The sequence below is a fragment of the Bison bison genome, unplaced genomic scaffold, assembly GCF_000754665.1.
Source record: "Bison bison bison isolate TAMUID 2011002044 unplaced genomic scaffold, Bison_UMD1.0 scf7180017864215, whole genome shotgun sequence".
In the NCBI taxonomy this organism is placed as follows: Eukaryota; Metazoa; Chordata; class Mammalia; order Artiodactyla; family Bovidae; genus Bison; species Bison bison.
In genome coordinates, this window is record NW_011494787.1 from 7350186 (window position 1) to 7358301 (window position 8116).

Here is an 8116-nt window from a genome sequence, read left to right on the forward strand (position 1 = left end):
TGTCCTGCAGTGGCAGGTGGCTTCTCTACCACTCGTGACAGCTGGGAAGCCTGCAGGTATCTATAGCTCCTCTCAGAAGCAGCCCGAGGTCACCTCCCTTCCCCTATTGAGGTCATCCCAGGTCTAGCACACGGCTGTGATGTGGAGTGGTGGGGCCAGATCGTTCACTAGGTTGGTATTGGGGGGCAGGGTGTTACAACTATAGAAATGAAGCAGATGCCCTGCCATCAGAGATCTGGGTTGCTTCTAGAATCCTGATATAACTAACAACACTATTCACTGTTCTACCTGGACCACACCCCAGGCCCCCAGGATATCTCTGTAACTAGATGAGCCTATTCCCTTGGCTTTGTTGGCCCAGATCCTGGGTGGGTTTGGGGAGTGGTGGTGAGAGTGGGGCCAGGTATTTGCCACACTTGTGTTCAGGAGCACAGCAAGGGAGCAGCCACCAGTACAGAACTCTCTCCACCCTGTTTGTTAGCAAGCCAGCACCCCCTTATTCTTTGAATGGAGCCTAGGCCTCTCCAGCCCTTTTGTCTGTTCTGGTGGTTCTTCCAGAATCCAAGGGGGCTTGTCTCCTTCACTTAAGACTCGAGGACTGGGATGGTCAGTTTGCGGCTTGACCTGCTTGCTCCGCAGCTTTAGAGTCTTCCCGTGTGAACCTTTTATTCATTTCAGATTGCTCCTTGAGGCAGAAGTTTTGACCCTTTGACTTTTCTTCATTGTACTTGGTTACATGTAAGTCTTTCGTGCAACTTTGGTTGTACAGCTGTTCTTTTTTCCAGTTTCCAGTTTTCCATGAGAATTTTTCTACACATAGAAGTATTTTTGATGTGTTTGTGGGGGAAGGTAAGCTCCACATCTTCTTATTTTGCCATCTTGATCCAACCCCTCCAGAATTCTTTATTATGTCTCAGCTTTTCCCACTGTTAGCTGTGTGATTCTGAGCAAGTCCTAACCTCAATTTATTTAGTCATAAAGTTGTACATGTGTGTTTGTGTGTATATATCTCTTTCTCAAAAAGATGGGAGAGGGTCAGGAAGATAACAAAACTTTTAATTGGTGCCTCCAGTCAAGCAGTTCACCAACAGAACATTAATTTTTATTTTAATAATGTGATTGAATTGAATACTTTGCTAGTGCTGCACTAAATTGGGCCTGTTATTTAAAATTAAGAAAGATCATCCGTCTTCTACAACTAACACCACCCCACCCACACTCCCAAATAACATGTTATCCATTTGGGAACAGGCAGAATTTAAATCACTATTCCTTGAGGGATTTTTTTTTTTTAAAGCAAAAGTGGAGTAGGTGTCAATAGACTAAAAAGCTATTGTTTTAGAGTAAACAAAAATGCAATTGAAGTACAGATTTTTTTTTAAAAAACACTGTGGCAATGATCTCTCACTGTCCATTGAATTTCTATTGTTTTCTCCTCCAGTAATACAGTTGTAACTAGGAACCTCCCCTTATAGCTAGGTGTATCTGTATGACTATGTCTTGCCAATAGATATGAGAAAATGTTATGTGGGTCACCGTCAGACCAAGACTCTTATAAAATGTGGTGTGTCTCCTTCATGATTGCTTTTTTAATTTCTCTGCCTGGATATTTATTATGACATGGCTCTATGAGATGGTGAAACAAGATAGAAGGAATCTAGTCCCTTAATGAATACTTGGGGTAGTTTTTCTGCTCACCTGAATATTTACCCAGGCATGTCTATTGTGTTACTATTAAAATTTAGGTGTGTACTATTTACAATCTAACATGCCCTATCTATTACATGTCTCTCTTTAGTTTGGTTATATTTCTTAATAAGTGTAAGAAGCAGGAAATATTCATTAGTGGGTTATCTGTTTCTTTTGACATTTTCAAGGAGAGCCGGCGTTTAATAGGGAGCTTGTATTAGCAGCCTAACATTCTGTTAGTGATCATTATGTCCAAGATTTTGAATATCAGAATTTTTTCATGCTCATAACCATTTTTTGAAGACTATGTATTTTGATCAAAGGAAAAATAAGATGAAGACAAAGGAATGTAATATAGGTTTATAAACAGCAAATTAACTTAAAAAATGAGTGAGCAAGTAGTATGGATAGATGAAAGAGGGAAGTCCAGCATGTAGGTGAGGATGCAAGAGGACCAGCTCCTTTCTCAGCTTAGAAGTGCACATGTTGCCATAATGGTGCATCCTCCCAAGAGGGAGCACAAAGAGTGTAGAATTTATAACCGCACAGATGAAAAATGGCATTTGTTGAACAAGCACAATATGTCATGCATTGTTCTACGTATTTTCACATACAGTTTGGGCTTTCACGTGCATGGTTTCATAGAAACCCTGCAAGGGAAAAACTATGCTATACATGTTTCACAGGGAGAGACAACTGAGGCTCAGTTTTACCATCCCTGAATTATATTGCAGGTATGTGGATGGGCCAGAATTAGAGTTAAGTATTTCTAGTTTTAGGGCTTGTGTTATTCATATTTTACTATGTATGGGGACTTGGTAGGTAATTAACATTGACATAATAGTGTATACATACTAAATGGTATTATTAACATTCAAAGTGATTATTGTTATCAGTACATTGAGTGAATTTTATTGTATCTTAGACACATCAAGTCTTCTGTGTTTCATAAGAAAGTATTTTAGATTAGGCAATAATATATCAATTTTAAGAGAAGTAGAGGGAATAGAAAATAGGAAAGGAAGTAAGTCTGTACTCCAACACCTTCGCCTTGCTGACTTTCCAGAACTCAGTAACTACACTGCCCGCAAGTTCTATTCTCTTCCGTCTTCCATTTCTGTTCTTGACTTTCTATATCCTTCAACCTCATCTTTTTTCTCTGCTTTTTGTCATTACTTTGTGTCCATGTGCAAAAGTGAAGTAAAATCAGCTATTCTAATGAATTAAACCACATTAGTTGGGTGATACTGTGTTACTATTCACTGATTTTCTTTTTTACATGTGCTGTGTTAAGCCTAAGAGTTATATATAGAAAACATTTGAAGTACTAAAGAAGGCTCTGAGAAACTTGTTTTGGGACTAGGATGTTGGGTATAAATAATAAGTACTCTTACGGCAGCTGCTGCTGCTGCTAAGTCGCTTCAGTTGTGTCTGACTCTGTGTGACCCCATAGACAGCAGCCCACCAGGCTTCTCTGTCCCTGAGATTCTCCAGGCAAGAATCCTGGAGTGGGTTGCCATTTCCTTCTCCAATGCATGCATGCATGCTAAGTTGCTTCAGTCGTGTCCAACTCTATGGGACCACATGGAGCACCTCTTTAAGAATTTTCCACAGTTTGTTGTGATCCACATAGTCAAAGGCTTTGGCATAGTCAATAGAATGAAACAGATGTTTTTCTGGAACTCTCTTGCTTTTTCAATGATCCAAAAGATGTTGGCAATTTGATCTCTGGTTCCTCTGCCTTTTCTAAATCCAGCTTGAACATCTGGAAGTTCTTAGTTCATGTACTGTTGAAGCCTGGCTTGGAGAATTTAGAGCATTGCCAGCATATGAGATGAGTGCAATTGTGCAGTAGTTTGAACATTCTTTGGCATTACCTTTCTTTGGGATTGGAATGAAAACTGACCTTTTCCAGTCCTGAAGCCACTGCTGAGTTTTCCAAATTTGCTGGCATATTGAATGCAACACTTTAACAGAATCATCTTTTAGGATTTAAAATAGCTCCACTGGAATTCCATCGCCTCCACTAGCTTTGTTCGTAGTGATGCTTCCTAAGGCCCACGTGACTTTACATTCTAGGATGTCTGACTCTAGGTGAGTGATCACACCACTATGGTTATCTGGGTCATGAAGATCTTTTTTGTATAGTTCTTCTGTGTATTGTTGCCACCTGTTCTTCTTATCTTTTGCTTCTGTTAGGTCCATACTATTTCTTCCCTTTACTGTGCCCATCTTTGCATGAAATGTTCCCTTGGTATCTCTAATTTTCTTGAAGAGATCTCTAGTCTTTCAACCTTACCTGCCTCCTGTGAAACCTGTATCCTGGTCAAAAAGCAACAGTTAGAACTGGACATGGAACAACAGACTGGTTCTAAATTGGGAAAGGAGTACGTCAAGGCTGTATATTGTCACCCTGCTTATTTAACTTATATACAGAGTATACTGTGCGATATGCTGGGCTGGATGAAGTACAAGCTGGAATCAAGACTGCCGGGAGAAATATCAATAACCTCAGATATGCAGATGACACCACCCTTAAGGCAGAAAGTGAAGAGGAACTAAAGAGCCTCTTGATGAAAGTGAAAGAGGTGAGAGAAAAAGTTGGCTTAAAACTCAGCATTCAGAAAACTAAGATCATGGCATCTGATCCCATCACTTCATGGCAAATAGATGGGGAAACAATGGAAACAGTGAAAGACTTTATTTTGGGGGGCTCCAAAATCACTGCAGATGGTGACTGCAGCCATGAAATTAAAAGATGCTTGCCCCTTGGAAGAAAAGCTATGACCAACCTAGACAGCATATTAAAAAGCAGAGACATTTGCCAACAAAAGTCTGTTTAGTCAAAGCTATGGTTTTTCCAGTAGTCATGTATAGATGTGAGAGTTGGACTATAAAGAAAGCTGACCACCAAAGAATTGATGCTTTTGAACTGTGGTGTTGGAGAAGACTCTTGAGAGTCCCTTGGACTGCAAGGAGGTCCAACCAGTCAATTCTAAGGGAAATCAGTCCTGAATATTCATTGGAAGGACTGATGTTGAAGCTGAAACTCCAATACTTCGGCCACCTGATGTGAAGAACTGACTCACTGGAAAAGACCCTGATGCTGGGAAAAATTGAAGGTGGCAAGAGAAGGGGACGAGATGGTGGATGACATCATCAACTCGATGGGCATGAGTTTGAGTAAGCTCTGGGAGCTGGTGATGGACAGGGAAGCTTGGGTTGCTGCAGTCGGGGTCACAAAGAGTTGGTCACAACTGAGCGACTAAACTGAACTGTTGGATAACCTAACATGTATCAGGCTCTATACTATTTTATAAGTATTATCTCATTTAATGGAGAAGACAATGGCACTCCACTCCAGTACTCTTGCCTGGAAAATCCCACGGACAGAGGAGCCTGGTGGGCTGCCGTCCATGGGGTCGCTAAGAGTCGGACACGACTGAGCGACTTCACTTTCCCTTTTCACTTTCACACATTGGAGAAGGAAATGGCAACCCACTCCAGTGTGCTTGCCAGGAGAATCCCAGGGACGGGGGAGCCTGGTGGGCTGCCGTCTATGGGGTCACATAGAGTCGGACATGACTGAAGCGACTTAGCAGCAGCAGCATCTCATTTAATGTAAAAAATAAACATGGGAAACAGTACTATTGAGGAAGAAATTGGAAGTCAAGTATCTTGCTCAAAGTAACATATTTTGTAGAGAACAGTGGTGAATTATGTGGGTAAACTAGTCAAGGATTATTTTCTATGTAGTGGGATTAAAAATAGGCCTCTCAAATACTTTGAGTGTAAAGAAACAGTATTTTAGGTGGGAAAGGGGTAGGAGATTTGGCTACTGAATCTTAAATCCAGTGAATGAACCCTAAATAGCAGTAAAGTATCTGCATACTAAGAACTTCTGTGACATTCAATAAGGTATCCAAAGGGACAGTAATAAAAAATGGCTGGTTTGTTAATGAGACTTAAATGAAACCAAATGAAACTTAATGAAACCAAATCTTCAAATGTAGGAGCAGTACTATATTCTGAGGGAACCCTACCTTGTGCTTACTTATAATTAAGATAAACATGGTCTCTGCCTTCTAAAGGAACAAAGATGACCACTGAATTTGTGTGCCAAGATCAAAGAGCTGTACTTTTTAAACATCTATATGTGGAATATTTGCAGCAGGTAGTACTTGTGTCAACTTCTGAAAGTAAAAACAAACCAAATATCCTGTACATTTTTGCTTTTTTTTTTTAATTGAAATATAGTTCTGCACAACAAAGGAAACTATAAGCAAGGTGAAAAGAGCCTTCAGAATGGGAGAAAATAATAGCAAATGAAGCAACTGACAAACAACTAATCTCAAAAATATACAAGCAACTCCTACAGCTCAACTCCAGAAAAATAAATGACCCAATCAAAAAATGAGCCAAAGAACTAAATAGACATTTCTCCAAAGAAGACATACAGATGGCTAACAAACACATGAAAAGATGCTCAACATCACTCATTATTAGAGAAATGCAAATCAAAACCACTATGAGGTACCATTTCACGCCAGTCAGAATGGCTGCGATCCAAGTCTACAAGCAATAAATGCTGGAGAGGGTGTGGAGGAAAGGGAACCCTCTTACACTGTTGGTGGGAATGCAAACTAGTACAGCCACTATGGAGAACAGTGTGGAGATTCCTTAAAAAACTGGAAATAGAACTGCCTTATGACCCAGCAATCCCACTGCTGGGCATACACACTGAGGAAACCAGAAGGGAAAGAGACACGTGTACCCCAATGTTCATCACAGCACTGTTTATAATAGCCAGGACATGGAAGCAACCTAGATGTCCATCAGCAGATGAATGGATAAGAAATCTGTGGTGCATATACTCAGTGGAGTATTAGTCAGCCATTAAAAAAGAATACATTTGAATCAGTTCTAACGAGGTGGATGAAACTGGAGCCTATTATACAGAGTGAAGTAAGCCAGAAAGAAAAACACCAGTATAGTATACTAACGCATATATATGGAATTTAGGAAGATGGTAACAATAACCCTGTATACGGGACAGCAAAAGAGACACTGATGTATAGAACAGTCTTTTGGACTCTGTGGGAGAGGGAGAGGGTGGGATGATCTGGGAGAATGGCACTGAAACATGTATAATATCATATATGAAACGAGTTACCAGTTCAGGTTTGATGCACGATACTGGATGCTTGGGGCTGGTGCACTGGGATGACCCAGAGGGATAGTATGGGGAGGGAGGAGGGAGGAGGGTCCGGATGGGGAACACGTGTATACCTGTGGCAGATTCATGTTGATATATGGCAAAACCAATACAACATTGTAAAGTTAAAAAAAAAAGAAATATAGTTGATATGCAATATTATGTTTTAGGTGTACAACAAAATGATTCTCAATTTTTAAAGTTCATTTTCTAATTTTAGTCATAAAATGTTAGACATTTTCCTTATGCTATACAATATATCCTTGTGCCTTATTTATTTTACACATAATAGTTTGTACCTCTTACTCCTCTACCCCTATCTTGCCCTTTCCCTCTACCCACTGGTAACCACTAGTCTGTTCTCCATATGTGAGTCTGTTTCTTTTTTGTTACATTCCCTAGTTATTCATTGGAGAAGGAAATGGCAACCCACTCCAGTATTCTTGCCTGGAAAATCCCATGGATTGTGGAACCTGGTAGGCTTCAGTCCATGGGGTCACAAAGAGTCAGACATGACTGAGTGACTTCACTTCTAGTTATTCATAGTCTATTTTTGATTCCACATATAAATGATATCACACAGTCTTTCTCTCTCTGACTTATTTTACTTAGCTTTATACTTTCCAGGTCCATCCATGTTGTTGCAGAAGGGGAAATTTCTTTCTGTTTTCGGGCTGAGTAGTATTGTATTATGTATATATACCACATTTCTTTATCCATTCATCTGTCAGTGGACAGTTAGTTTGCTTACATATCTTGGCAATGGTGAATGATGCTGTTGTGAGCTTTGGGGTACACATGTCTTTTCAGTGTTTTCTTTTTTTGTGTGTTTTCAGACAAATACCCAGAAGTGGAATAGCTGGGTCATATGGTAGGTCTATTTTTAGATTCTTCAATAGACTTGCATACTGTGTTCCACAGTGGCCACACTAATTTTCATTTCCACCAGCGGTGAACGAGGGTTCCCTTTTCTGCACATCCTACCCAGTATTTATCATGTGTGGTCTTTTTGATGATACCCATTCTGACAGGGGTGGGGTGATATCTCATTATGGCATTAATTACTATTTCTCTGATGATTAAGTTTGTTAAACATCTTTTCATGTGCCTGTTGGCCATCTTTATGTCTTTTTTGGAAAAATTTCTATTCAGTTCTTCTGCCCATTTTTAATCAGGTTGTTTTTTGATGCTGTTGTATGTACTACTTATATA

At 39.9% G+C, this 8116-nt stretch overlaps 1 pseudogene; it reads left to right on the forward strand.

The window, feature by feature from the left end:
- The window catches only part of LOC104992506, a 187034-nt pseudogene that overhangs the window by 21342 nt on the left and 157576 nt on the right, over nt 1-8116 (forward strand).